Raw genomic sequence first — 15,148 nt, forward strand, 5'->3', positions numbered from 1 at the left:
ATGCTTACTGGTCTGGACACCCACCTTGGAGAACCATTGCTAAACCTGGATGCCACACACTGAAGCACATCCTTGTCGTTCTCTCTGCCTTACACCACATAGACCCAAAACATCAGCGGTCCCGCTTCTCCAACAGGCAGGCTCTGCTTGGCCACAAGTCACTTTCTAAAGCAGCAGGGGTTGGAGGCTCCCACTGAGCCACACAGAGCACTGGGGGGTGAAGGGAGGGTTTGTGCCTATTTTTGGACTTACTTCCCTATTTCAGATGTCCCCAAAGGCAGAAAGAGAAAAGGCCCTTTTCCATTTCAGATATTAACAGCATAACTGCTGACAAGAGGCCTGAGCAGACTGAGAGGTACAGATATTGCAGACAAATACAGATATTACAGCCCAAACTTTGCTGGTTCTCAAATACTTAACTCCCTCCAGCATCCTTTGCATATTACAAGCTGGGTCTAACCAGGCTGCCTAGTCTGAAAACATATTTAGTTAACAGGGGATTAGGTTTGGCTGTTCAACATGAAGACTTCTGAGCACTTCAAAAGGGCCTTGACATTTTGTCCTTGCCCAAATGGCAGATAATTCTTCATTTGAGCATTACCAAAGCACATTAACAGAAGGAATACCCGCACTAAAAGTGAACCTGGCTTGGCCTTAGATGTCAGCTGTCCCAATGACTGGCATCCAGCTAAGGGCAAAATAACAGCCATCAGTCAGTGCTGCATATCTGTATGTCACACATGCACACAGAGCTGCCCCGTGCTTCCACACCTCCCGAGACAGGCTGACTCCCATGCCTACACAAGATCCCACTAGCCCACTTTAGGTCACACCTCAAGACATGTCTTTGTTCAGCAAGCAGAGGATTTACACAGAGGAATAAGGAAGAAAAACCAAACTAAAAAACCACCCCCAAACAACCCAACAAACCTCACAAAGCCTCCTTTGCTTTAAAAATCAAAAAAAGCTTTATAGGGCAGAGCTCCACGGCTGACCTGCTTTTGTGATCCACTGCTCCATACCCAAATCCCACCTAACCACAAGTCAAGACACCACCAGTTTAGTTTCATTCTGTCTCCATGAAAAGAGCAGCTGCCAAAGACACCCAAGACAATGTGCCATGTTCTTTGTTCTCCACTCACATACCTCCAGCAGAGCATTGCGCCTCCTGCCAACACTCCCCAAGCTCCATACTGCTCTGTCTTGACATCCGTGGAAGTTTTGGCTGCTCTTTGCCCTCATTGGGGATGGAAATCCAGCAGCCCCAGGTAGGCAGGCTGCTGGAGCTCCACCACCCCAGCCCAAGTGTTTCAGTTAGCAATGCTAAAAGGTAATACAACACTAGGAGGGAGAAATGTTCCTGGCCAGAAAGGAAGAAACGGTGGTACATTTTCCATATTAAAGATTCAGGTTTTAAGCAGAGAAGAGATTAGCATGTTCTCAGCAGAGGAGGAAGTGGGGAGCAGCATCTGGCACTCTTGGCGTCTGCAAGTTAAGGATTTAAAGAAGCAGCTATAAAAATGAGGCCCTCCTAAACTTCCTTCACACATGAAAACAGGCAAAACCCCAATACTTATATTTGAGGTTACCTCTAAAAATGCCCCCTACCAAGTTAGTTTTCAATGCACAAAAATGGGGGGGGGGCAGTCCAGTATCACCGCCTTCCCCAGTCACTGCAATGGCTCAAGCTGCCCAAGATTTGCATGATCAAAACTTTATGGTGTACACTAATCGTATGCCAAAAGGTAGCAGTATTCACACACCTACTGGACTAATCAGGCCCAAAGCTGAAGCACAGAGCTCTAGGAATACTTAAGATGTGATATGGATCCTTTAGACTAGCTCACCATCCCAAGAGGCAGCCGCTAAAGGCTTGCAGTGCTGCAACAAGGGGCAGGATGCCACTGGGGGAGCGAGAAAGGAAAACCAGTGGCATCACCACTCTAACCTAGCACCACCAGCAGTATGGGTTCTAGGGAAGGCCTTAACCAAAACAAGCCCCAACACCCATCTTCCACTGATTTTTTTGCAAGTCAGAATAGTCATTGGATCTTGGACACGCATCTCTGAAGCATAACCGATACGTAGCAATATCTACAAGGGCTACCACAAGAAGCAGAATAAATGTTTTAATTTGGTTTAAAAGAGAAATACAGGATAGTTGCAAGGAGAATGGCAAAGAACCCTTTCCACTATCTTTACCATTCTCTCAATTCTGCAAGCGACACAACACAGTCCCAGTGCTAAGAGCAGAACCTCTGTGGCCCCATGATGCCAACTGCAGCTCTGCTCTTGCTGCAGCCATGTGAAAGAAAAAAAAGAGGAGGGTAAAGAAGAGGTCATCACCTTCATCTCCAGGTTCCTTTGCTTTCCACAGTGGTTCCTGTCAAACCCATCCAGGCAGAAGCAGATTGCCAGATAAAATCTGTAGTAGGTACCACCATGGGAAGTATATCCATGCTCTATACGCAAACCTTCATGCTCCCATCTTCCTTTTAAGCAAGTTTCTAGCCTAGGAAAGAAGTTAAGGAGAACATGTTAGACAGCTACAACAGTCTGATTCAAAACCACTAAGCCAGGAACCACAACCACCAGCCAGCATCACACACCACGTCAGCGGTAATGTAGAAATGCCCAGAGCCCACAGATGCTGCTGTGCCCACACCACAGGCAATATGGTCCTGGGTAAGACTAACAACTGAGTCACCAGCACCTTTAAGCATAACTTATGCTCGACTGAAACAGCACACAGAGCCTTACTTTGAAGGCAAAGTCTGCTGGTGAAGACCTGCTGGCTGTAGAACTCGCCAGGGTCTAACACCAGGAGTCAGGGTGAGCTGCTAATGCTGAAATCAGGGCAGAAGAGCGCACCCTCAGCATTAGAGTTCTGGGTCCCTAAGAAGATCTCAGCAGTGCAGCCTGTATAACCACATGTGCAAAGCCCCTCTTGCAGATCCTTCTTCCACTGAACCCTTAATAGCAAAACCCACCACCTATATGGATGCAACGGAGCAGTGATGCTCTGCACTTATCTGATGACCCTTGCTGGAAACACAAAAGAGCCTTTACCAAGTTTATTTTTCTAAACTCTCCCCTACTTCTAAAAGAAACTCGGTGTAACTGCAGCACGTGTCCTAAAATCCTCTTAAATAAGATATTAATCACAAGACTGTTTAGCAAGTAAGAGCACATGGTCCGCACGAAAAACGCTGCCTCCTGTAATTATCCTGCCCTGGGCAAGTTTCCAGTGTATGTGCATGGCCTGGCATATGTTTCACTCCTGAGTCCAACAGCCCAGCTCTCTGCGCTCAGCAGGGAACCCAAGCACTTGCAGCTTCAGGAGAGCTCCTAATATGCCGATATCCCAAATCACTGCCAGTCTGACCCATCCAAGGTCTCTAACCCACTGCAGCACACTGTGGCAGGGGAAGGATCATTCAGCACCCCTCCTGCTGGCAGCCAGCAAACACTTACATTCTATTTTCTTTCCAGAGGCGAGAAATTACTTCTCTTTCCCACTACAACCAGCTGCAGCACAACCAACTGCCTGACGGCTGCTTTGGCAGAGGAAAGCATCCTGCAGTCTAAACAGAAACGTTATTTGTTTATTGCCTAGCTGTTAACGCCAATTCATCCCAAAATTAGAAACCCTGCCACCACAACTCTACTGCAACGTAATCATCTAAACCCTGCCCGTTGGGTTAATTACAGTTAAATAGGAAATCATTAAACCACTGCAGAGCAGCACCACCCCGGCGTGCCCGCAGGCCATGCGGCGCAGCAGGGCTGGCACTGGGTGCCAGCATGGTCAGGAGGGCACTGATGATGCTTGCTGCCATGGTGTCCCATTGAGGAGCAGGGACACGAACACACACCACCACGGCTGGAGACTGCCGCACCCTCCGGTGGTGCCAGCCAGGTGAGGGGATGTGAGCCTGGTCTGCCTGGAGTGGGATGTGAAGTGAGACAAGGCCTCAGCCAGGAGCTGGAATGAGGCGCTGAGGACAGCCACACCGGATCTGTGCTTGGGCCACAGCACCCCCCTGCAGTGCTCCAGGCGTGCGGAAGTACAGCTGGAAACTGCTCATGGAAAAGGACCTGGGGGTGCGGACTGATGGAGCTGAACATGAGCAGCTTGTGCCAGGGCAGCCACCATCATCCTGGCCTGTATCTGCATCTGTGTGACAGCAGGGCCAGGGCAGTGATCATTCTCCTGCACTGGGCACTGGTGAGGCCGCACCTCGAATCCTGTGTTCAGCTCTGGGCTCCTTACTACAAGAGAGACATTGAGGTGCTTGAGCGGGTCCAGAGAAGGGCAATGGAGCTGGTGCAGGGCCTGGAGCACAAGTGTGATGGGGAACGGCTGAGGGACCTGGGGGGTTCAGTCTGGAGAAGAGAAGGCTCAGGGGGGAACTTATTGCCCCCCTACAACTGCCTGACAGGAGGATGGAGGCAGGGGGCAGCGGGGTTCTGCTCCCAAGGAACAAGGGATGGGACAACAGGAAGCAGCCTCAAGCTGTGCTGGGGAGGTTTAGGTTGGATACTAGGAACAATTCCTACCTCTAAAAGAGCAGTCAGGCATTGGAACAGGCTGCCCAGGGCAGTGATGCAGTCACCATTCCTGAAAGAGCCCAAAAACTGTGTAGACAAGGCCCTCAGTGACATGGATTAGTGGTGGCCTTGGCAGTTCTGGGGAATGGTCGGACTTGATGATCTTGAAGGTCTTTTCCAACCTCATTGATTCTGTGATTCTATGCAGACAACTTAGGCAAAGACCTGGAGGTGGGCTGTGAACAAGCTGGAGAAGAGGCAATGGCTGGAGCAATCACCTGCTTCTTGGGTCACCAACAGAGCCCGTGGTTCCCCAGGTCACTAGTGCCAAATAGCCAATAAATCCTCTCCATGCAACCCATCCTCCCCAGTGATGGTCCATAGGGAGAGCAATGTTCCATTACCACTGACTGCTGGTCCCTCAAGTGACAGAAGTCTGTGTTGCGGACCTAGAGCCCAGCCCCTGGCAGAACAGTCCTCTCCTTCTCCCCACACATCACAAAGCATACACAAAAAGACATTACAGTCCTGCACCTCATTTCGTCACAGCATACAGGGAGCACTCACTGAATGAAAGCACTGAAACCAGGTTCTACCTTTTTTGGTGTAGGTAAATAAGGCACAAAGACCAGACAAAGTGCCATGAGAGAGGCGAATCAAAGCTGCCAGGGAGAAGTGATTCCTGCCTTGCTTCTGTTAGAGCCGCAATGAAACCAAACATCTCAAAATAACCTTTTCATATCCTTTATTGCCAGTTCCTTCCACAAGGTCGGACTCGTGAGTGTGTCTGCACATGGACTGAGCTCTCAGCCCTCTAACTGCACTTCATAGATGTCAGAAATCATCAAGAGGAGCAAAGTCCTGGCAATCTCCCAGAAGAGCACCCAGAACTGGCTGGGTACCCTGTGTGTGCCTCAGGTCCCCAGCTGTAGAGATGCTTTCTAGGAAATGCACTGCAAACTGCAGATGCTCAGACATTTATGAGGAGCACTACTGAGAAACTTACTGGAGAACTTCATGTTTCTGTCCTTGGGGCGGGGTTTAAGTGCACAACAACTAAAGCACAGTCTCAGAGCAGCAAAAAAGGAGTAAAAAAAAAAAGCCAACCACAAATACACATCCGTTTTGCACAATGAGGAAGGCAGCATCAAGAGAAGCAACAGCTGTGAAACCATGCACTGAGAGCCTACAGGGCACCCACAGGTCAAATTTGGGCTGTATGAACAACTCAAATGCTGTCCTGACTTCTGAGAGCCTGGCTTTGCAACCCTTTAATACTGCTATTGAGGCCCAGCATGATAGCTTAACAACTCTACAAGGACACAGTAAGAGAATCATGGAATCACAGACTGCTTTGGGTTGGAAGGCACCTTAAAGCTCATCCAGTTGCAAGCCCTGCCACAGGCAGGGACACCTTCCACTAGAGCAGGTTGCTCCAAGCCTCATCCAACCTGGCCTTGAGCACTGACAGGGATGGGGCAGTTGCTTAATAAACCTACCATTACTATAATGTAAATTATTGCATTTATACATAATTTTTTTACATGACTGATGCTATTAGAATATGACCTCTGCTACAGAATTAAACCTTCTCATAAATAAATTATAATTAAAAAAAAAAAAATTAGAGACACAAACCTAGTTTGAGCTACAGGAATTCCATGAGTTGCATTCATTTTCATGGGATATAGCTTTGCTTGGTTTTGACTCCATCTTAAGAAGCACCTCCCATATAAAGACAGGGCAAAAAAGTTGGGGCTGTTCAGTCTGGAGAAGAGAAGCTGCATGGAGACCTCATAGCAGCCTTCCAGTATCTGAAGGGGACCTATAAGGATGCTGGAGAGGGACTCTCCATCAGGGACTGTAAAAAGAGGACAAGGGGTGATGGGTTCAAACTGACAGAGGGGAGATTCAGACTAGACATTAGGAAGAAATTCTTCCCTGTGAGGGTGGTGAGGCCCTGGCACAGGGTGCCCAGAGAAGCTGTGGCTGCCCCATCCCTGGCAGTGTTCAAAGCCAGGTTGGACAGGGCTTGGAGCAACCTGCTCTAGTGGAAGGTGTCCCTGCCCATGGCAGGGGGTTGGAACTGGATGAGCTTTAAGGTCCTTTCTGACCCAAACCAGTCTGGGATTCTCTGATTCTGTAAGAAAGATCTGAAGCCTCCTGACAGCAGCAACGGGTTTTATAAGCTCAGTTGTCCATAAGGCCACCACCTAGGTGCTGAGGAGGCTGAATGCTGTAATGGGTGGTCTTAAGTTCTGAATTGTCCAAGGGTAGACCTGAGACATAAGCAGAACTGGCTGTGACAGAGCCACCTTCCTGTCCCTGCAGCTTCAGTGCATGCTTGGCAGGACATGATGTTCACACCTGCAAACACTTCACAGAAGTGAAACACTGGCACTGGCGAGACCGGGTTTAGGCACAAAAATAGGCTCTTGCAGGGGCTTACTTGGTGTCCTCAACCAATGTAAAAACTCTCAGCTCAAAGGAATAGCAGTCGGGAAAGAGGCATTTCTTCAATACCCCCCCAAGGAACAGCCAGGCTTCCCGAGCGTTGTCTGCATGGAGATAGATGGAAAAAATCATGCCAAATTAATGGAAGCCATGAATATTAAAAGTATGAGTTAATATGCACTAATGACCTTGGTACACCCTCACATCTGTAGCTATGGAAAGCTTACGTTTCTTTCGCTTCCATTCACTTCCAGCATGAACTAAACTAAGTTTGAGTGCCCACACTGAAAATGTACACCATTTCTGACATCAAATTTTATGACTAATCCTTAATTAACCTTTCTGAATTTTTCCCCTTGGATTGCAGTATAGGAACATCTAATCAAACAAACTATGAATATCTAATAACATATTTATCTGATTGCATTCCCCTAACAACCAGGAAAACTTGTCAACCTTAGAACACACAGTTCATTGAAATGCATCAGTGATGTGATGTGCTTTACAAAGTGATAAGCTTCCAAGACTGAGAGCGGAAAGGCAGAAGGGAGCTACAGCACACTTGAAAATTAACTTGATTTTAACCCCAGGTGCAGCTTGAAGGAGTTCCCCTCGGATTTTACCAATCTGAAATTGCTGAGCACAGGACCTAAACTATTCCCAACCCCCATGCACACTACATTATAAACGAATAAAATAGCAGACAGCAAGCAGTTGTTGCTCTGAAGAACATGAGATTCCTTCCATGCAGTTCTCCCATCTCTCTGCACTTTTCAGACCCTCTTAAAAGCAGGCAGCCTTGCTGCCAGCTCAGCAGTCAGCACAACAGCAATCCATGCACTGCCCAATGCCAAGTCTCCATCACCTTTACAGGCTCCTCCATCTATATGTGGGCTGCTCATTTTGCCAGATTCAAGAGGGCTGTTCTCTAAACACCTATTAATTAAATTTGAAGAGCCTGAAAATGCCAATGATCCCTCATTGTCCTGTTTGTATCATGAGCAGAAAGCCTGACCAATCACACAAGTCATTCTTGAACTAAAGCATCCATCCAGCTTTGCTCTCCCTCCTTTTCCGGATGGACACACACCTCTCAAAATACACTTTCATGTTACAGCCACAAGCAACATTTATTTCAATCAATCCCATTTTTGCCCTTGAGAATCCCCATGCCTCCAATACTAAAACACATCCTTGGGATTATTGCCTTCATCTCTGCCCCCGATTCCTTCTGCCTGAATCCTATCTGTGCCACTAAGGCCTGCCCCTACAGCTTGTGCTGGAGAGGACGTCACTTACTGAAGAGGAGGTTCCCCTCTACAATGTGTTACATTCAGAGACATGCATGGTAGCTTCCAAAGCAAAGTTACAAAGTCCATAAAATATATGCTATCCAGCTCTGGAAGGAATTTGTTAGGGCACAACCAGTTTTTCTTTTATGATCTTCCCAGGAAAGCTCCACTCCCTCATAGACATAAGCACTTGTGAACAGTGAATTTCAAGACTGCAAGAACAGTGGTTAATAGGAAATAAACTTCAAATTCACAGACACAGTTACCTGGATGAGAGCAAATTCCACCCAACACCTTTCAGACTTTCATAAAACACAAACAGTACCTCTGTCAGACTCGCCTGGGAAACATCAGCACAGGGGAGCCAGAAGACTTTTCCATCTCTGCTCTATTCCTGCTAATGGACCTCACTTACAAAGTGCCCAACTCCCCAGCAATTCTTCACACTGAATCTCTGCTGAAGGAATAAGAGCTGGGTGGAGAATTGATAGAAATGTCTATTAAAATGTAAACAGAACAAAAACTGTATTGTTTGAGCCCAACAATTATAACCTTGTACATCAGAATCTCTAATTTCTTTAAGGCCTCTTGCAAGCACAAAGGATGGCAGGATTACATTTGGGTCATAGGGACAATCAAGAAATAGCACAGTGATTATCCATCCCTGGAGAAAGTAAAATCTTTGTTATGCAGAACTATACCTTGAGGGAAAGAGGAAAGAAAAAAAACCAAACAAACCGCAACCAAATAAACGCATCATCCCAATCTAGCTAACAAAGGATCACGCTCAAATTCTCAGTCTTGCTGCTATGGCACTCAGAGCATGAAGACTTTTTATCGTCTTAAAATACAAACTAACTACTTGCAAGATGCCCTGTACCTGAGCTGCCCTGTTCAGAAGGCACAGAGAGCTGTACTCCACCCTTCTGCTCACAGCACTTCCTGAGCATTCTGTCTTCCAAATCCAGAAACTCCCCAAAACTCATTACTCCAGTATTGCAAGTTAAATGTTATTCCAAGCTAAAAAACAGCTCCTTGAGATTAGTCATCTGCAGGGGGAAACCGTGACTTGAATCTCTTTCAGTCCCCAGGAGATCCATTTAAGAAAGTTGCTATCATTGCTACAAGATTGCTGTGACAATTTCTATTGTCACCCCACCCCATTGAGCACCAGCACACTCTCCCCACAGACCAGGGATTCCACTGGCACACACAGAGGGTATTTGCAGAGAACCCAGGGAACACAGGCTGATTTGAAGCCCTCTGATTTTCTAATCAGTGAATGCTGTATTACAAAGACACAGAGGGCAAGCCACGATGCATATTAAAGTAAATTAATCACTGCTGTCAACAACTTCCATTTCTCTACAAAATTTTACAGCTGAAAATGCAAACTGCTTCATCCCTTGTAAACGGGAAGGAGTGCAATATTAATGAGAGGAGTGCTAGCTTGCTTCCAGTTTCTCTCACCCCCAGAAATCCCAAGCACATGCCTGGACTCCATTACAAACACCCCTGCCAGTACCATAGTAGCTGCTGAACAGACATCAATATGCAATGTACAGACAGACTGGCATCTGTGCTGGACACGTTTATGTTCTCCACTTCCCCCAGCAGCACGGAGGTACATATCAGCAAGCAGCTTCGCTCGGTTAATTTTCAGTAGCTGCCAGTTCCCAGAGGAAACACACATCAGGAGCACAGAGAAATGTTCACACAGTCTGGAAAAGAGCTCTCGTCTTCCGCCTGTACAGCCCTGGTGTTCCCATTCAAAGGCATCTGGGTCACAGGAGTAAACGTGGAAAAGCAGAGGCCTCCCTGCCCTTCATCATCCTGCTGGGAAAAGGGGGGATATTCTGTGCAGTGTTTCTATTTTAAACAAAGATCTCGCAAACAGACCTTTCTGGAGCTATCAGAAAAATAACCCAGATGCTATGTTGCAGCTTTCTGTGCAACCTTTGTTTGAGAACAGAGGTTGTGGTAACTTGTGAGCAACAGATCATGAGCAAATATTAAAGATCATCCAGCAACTTTCTGGCAGAGCTCTAAGTTCAGAGACACCCCAATCCAAGCACCCAAGGCAGAAACTCAGCTGTTAGCTTACAAATACTGATGAGGGACTGGCAAACCCAAGTTAGGCAAAAGCACTGCTTGGGACCCACTGAGACAAACAACTAGAGGACAGACCTCCTACCTTGCAAAGGAGGTGCTCAATCAAGCAGCCCTGTTACTAGTTTCACAGACGAGGTCCTAGTAACTCCTAGGATTACATTAGGCTTCATACCCTAGACTGGCAGGTGAACATGCTGCCATACACACACTCAACCTGAGAGGTCCTTTGCCAGCCCCAGCACCAGTGAACACACCAAGAAGCATGTGTGCAGTCTACTGGTACATGCTGGGCAGAACACATGCAGTTCTCGTTGCTTCCCAGCATCCTTCAAACTAAGGGATCTATCTTTCAGAGCTGGTATCGTAACAACAGGTAGGAATGGGCTTAAGTGTTGCTTTAAAACAGCTAAGTCACTGCTTCACAGACCCAGTTCTGGACCCATCCTTCATCTTGTTACTCCGGGAATCAGAAGAGAACAAGTGGAACATGGAGAGACCTGCACCTGCACTGGTACCACCACTGAACTTCAGGAAAGGATTTTACAGAGGAAGCTTTGGGTTTACATCTCATTAAAGGCTGAGCTGCAGTACAAAGGCAACGAGCCTTAATTTTTACCTATAAGCAAGAGGCTCAAATATATTTTTTTCCAAGGTTTTTACTCACAAGTGATTAGAGCATCTGATAACAATGATGCCTGCTGGCTAGACACCTAAGAGCATTTTATCCTGAAAGCCCATCATTTCATCTTCTAGATTCTTAATCAACACAATTACAATTAAAAGAACACTCAAAGTAGCCACTTACATCTCACACTTCCTAGGCAAGTTCCCAGTCAAGCAGCACAGTCTTCAAATACACCTGAAGCCACCAGGAATTTCAGTCATCTCTACATAATCTCAATGAAAATGTTCCCTAAATACAAAGATCTCAAGCAGTTGGGCCCCCTTACACTCAGAAACAAAACCTGTCCTCAGCAAAGCATTTGTAGGGAGAGCTATAATATGTAGGTCAGCAATCTAAGAAGGGCTATGGTTAAGACACAGTATCAGATTGATTCATAATGCTCTTTGATTGCTAATCCTGTGCAGAATTGTGCTTTACATCTCCCTAGCAAAATCCATGGGCTATGGAAAAGGTCCGTGCCTTTCATAAGAGATCATCAAAACAATTCTGTCAGATTTGTTATCGTGCTCTTTATGGATGCTGAGTTGAGAACAAGAAAATGACATTTTCACCGAGGGCTGTGCACACCACGGAGACTCCTGTGGAAAGGGAGCAGGACCATGACCCCCTGCATCACTGCTGCCCTTTCAAAAGCTGCCTATGCAACAGATCGAGCGCACGAGGAGAAGAGGAGCTGGAAGAGCTTATGTCTGAACATCTGCTCCACATCAGCCAGCCTGAGAGCAAAGAGCAGGACAACCTGACATGGATCTTGGACAGCACCTGTTATCATCCTCTGCTTCTTCCAGCCTGGAGCAACACAGAAGCAGGGAGAAACATTCACTTCCCAAGAACCTGGGGTTAAGATGCCCATGGAGATGGTGTCATGTCCGCACTACCTTTGGCAGAGGACTGCCCCTCAGTGAGCTGGCAATCCTTTGGCAGAGGCAGGCAGGAAAATAAGCCTCTGAGTATACAGTAATCTGCTTCTGCAGCCAAGTTGCTTTTGCACCAGTCTCAAGGACAGAATTAAAGGTGTGAAACATTCTTGGCTTCATCTGCTTTGCCATTCATTAGGCCATCCCTGGCTACCTCATACTACTACCTCTAATTCCCCCCATGCATTTCCAGCTCCTGCAGCAGAAGACTGCCAGCAATTGCTTCAAATTATGATTATACTTGTCTATTTTGTCCCAGAAAACAAGGTCTCACTGAAAGATGATGCACCTCCACTTCCAGAGTTTGGGTTTAACCCAGTTACAGTGTATCTGCAAGTGAACAGCAGCCACCAGAGCAATCACAAAGCTTACCAAAGCCTCCTCAACAAATATTTGTTTGTCCAGGAATTAGATAGTCATGATCATGTGTTCCTCCTGTTTTCTGGAATCTAACTTCATGTCCGCTGTCAGGAAGAGATGCATACACCCCCAGCACCACTGATAATGCACCAGCTCACTGCATGAGGTGTCTACCCTCTGATTGCAGGACAGCCACTGCTTTTGCCAGAGGCACGCCTTTAGGCAGAGGACCCCACCATATACACCCACAAAGCTGCTACTAATGCATTATGAACACAGCCTGAAAGAGAGCTCCTTCCACAGTATTTTGCATACCTAAGGGAAGCGACCATAAAATGAAGGAAAGCAAGCCAGTGGATAGGTTTATCTAGAGCTGCAGCCCCGCATGGCTGTCCTGTTCCCAGCACCATGGAGCTGCACTATCACCTCCAGCAGCAAACTGATGTATCAGCTAACCCAGAAGAGAACGTTCCTAGACTCAGCACCTGCGTTACCTCCAAAGCAGCAGTGTATGCAGAAACGAGGAGATCGGCTGCCCAGAAGTGAGGAGCCCTAGAGAGGGGCTGCCTGCCCCTGGAGGTCCACATGGCTGCTGCCCCCCAAACCCTCACCCTCCAACATCAAGAGCTGCAGCTCATAGGAAAAGGTTGCCTCATTAGACACTCTTGGCCTCTGTCCCAGGGGCCTTGTGGGGAAGTTTTTTTCCCAGGAATATTCTTCCTCACAGGGAATACTCAGCATCACTCATGTCTATAAGAACTCCTCAGTTACTCAAAGGTCCACTTAAACCTCCCATGACACAATGACCCAGGCAAAGGCAATGGTTAGGAAGCTGTCCAGGACCCCAGCAGATGAGAACAACAATCCAAGATGCAAGACAAAGGCCAATAGCCAGGCTTTTTAGCAAAAGCTGAGGACAGAAAGCTGCCCCCTTCCCCCTTGGTACCCCACATCAGGTAAGTCTGCCCCATGCTGCTGGGGTCTCCTTCCACTGCCTCTCTGTGCTCCCACGCAGAATCATAGAACAGTTAGGGTTAGAAGGGATATTTAAGGTTAGCCCAGCTCAGAAGAATTATTCCACGAACCTTCATGTAAGGATTGCTACAAAATCCGGCTAGGTTAGCTACCAACCTTTTAAGCAGTCTGGTGAGCGTGCCACTAAGGAAAGAGTCACACATAGCAATTCATTCCTCACACATTAATAGGCAGCTCTGGTTTCTCACTCCCTCACAGCCAAGAAAATCTCCTGCTACATCCAGCTGCCTGCGATGGCACCTTTTCCCCTCTTGGATATTTTTGTTTTGACACTATCAGTGATTCGATCCAGTTGCAGCAAGCAGTTATGAACAGCATGGAGCAGCAGCAGTTTCCATTCCCTTACCTTCCCGATTTGCAAGCGAGGGGGGCTTGTAAATACAGTAACGAAGATCTGCCCCGAAAGGAAACACTGCGTACAGCACCACAGAAAACATCTTCAATGGCATTTTTTCGCCTCTGCAGCCAGACCTACGGTGAGCTAACTGAAAACGGATGCAGCTACTTCTAAAATTACTTACAGCTCGTGTCCCCCGCTACAACTCGTAGCACCGTGCGGACCTAAGGATGGCTTAAATTCAGATGAGAATAAGCACAAACGCGAGGAGAGGGAGGGGCTGGAAGCTCAGGGTACGTTTTTCGTTGGCATTATCTGCCTCATCCCCCACTCCCCAGCCAGCATCGACTCGGTTTTCCGCTGGCGAAGCCCCGCCGAGCGGCACCGTCACCAGGACCGGGACCCGGACCCGGACCCGCCGCCTCCCACCCCTGCCCGGGGAACGGAGCCAACAGAGGCTGGCGGGGTGGGGGGGTGTGTGTGTAGACGACGAACAGCATGGGCAGCCACGGCCATAACAACTACCGCTTACAACTTTGTATTTATGGGGTTATAACGATAACTAATAATAACAATAATGATAATAATAACAACAACAATAGTAGGAATTAATGAAAGTTACGCTTGTCAGTCAAAGCAGCGCTCTCTCCAGACCGGCTGCCAGGTCTACCCCGCCCCGGAGCCGCCCCCCCAGCCCAGCCACGCTGAAATCCCCGGGAGCCACGGGGCTGCCCTGACCGCGGCGCTTCCCCTCCCGCAGCACCTGCGACCCCAGCCGCGGCCCCATCAGTCACTCACTCACCGCGGCCCCGTCGGTCTCCTACCGCCGCCCGCCTTTGTTGCCGCCGCGCCCGAGGCATTTAAGCGCCGTTCCCCCGCGCGGCGCTGCGCTGAAGCACTGCCGACGGCTGGCGGGGGCCGGGCCGGGGCAGCGGCGCTGGGGGAGGTGCCGCCGGCTGCCTGCGGCGGGTATGGGGCGGACCCCGCGCTGCCGCCCAACGACGGGCGCCGGGAGGGGTGAGGTGGGAAACGGTACCGGTAAAGGACGAGTCATGCCGCGGCATCCTCATCCCCATTCATCCTCCTTCTCTGCCTTGTCCTGCCCCTACAGGCCCTTGTCCAAAGCCCCTCTCCAGGTTTCCTGTAGCCCCTTTAGGCACTGGAGCTGCTCTGAGGTCTCCCCTTAAGGAGCCTTCTCTTCTGCTCTTCTCCAGAGCAGAGCTGCTCCAGCCCTTGCAGCATCTCCGTGGCCTCTGGACTTGCTCCAACAGCTCCATGTCCCTCTTGTGTTGTTGCCCCAGAGCTGGATCAGGACTGCAGGAGGGGTCTTACCAGGGCACAGTACAGTGGGAGAATCCCCTTCCTTGACCTGCTGCTCACACTCTGGGGTTGCAGCAGAGCGCAT

The 15,148-nt window shown here is 48.4% G+C and overlaps 1 protein-coding gene across 3 annotated transcripts in view; it reads right to left on the reverse strand.

The window, feature by feature from the left end:
• ST6GAL1 (ST6 beta-galactoside alpha-2,6-sialyltransferase 1) overlaps positions 1–15,148 on the reverse strand; it is a 44,830-nt gene that overhangs the window by 26,546 nt on the left and 3,136 nt on the right. The window lies entirely within an intron of this gene.

The sequence above is a fragment of the Pezoporus wallicus genome, unplaced genomic scaffold, assembly GCF_028554395.1.
Source record: "Pezoporus wallicus isolate ANWC-B61680 ecotype Strahan unplaced genomic scaffold, APGP_CSIRO_Pwel_v1 contig_7680, whole genome shotgun sequence".
In the NCBI taxonomy this organism is placed as follows: Eukaryota; Metazoa; Chordata; class Aves; order Psittaciformes; family Psittacidae; genus Pezoporus; species Pezoporus wallicus.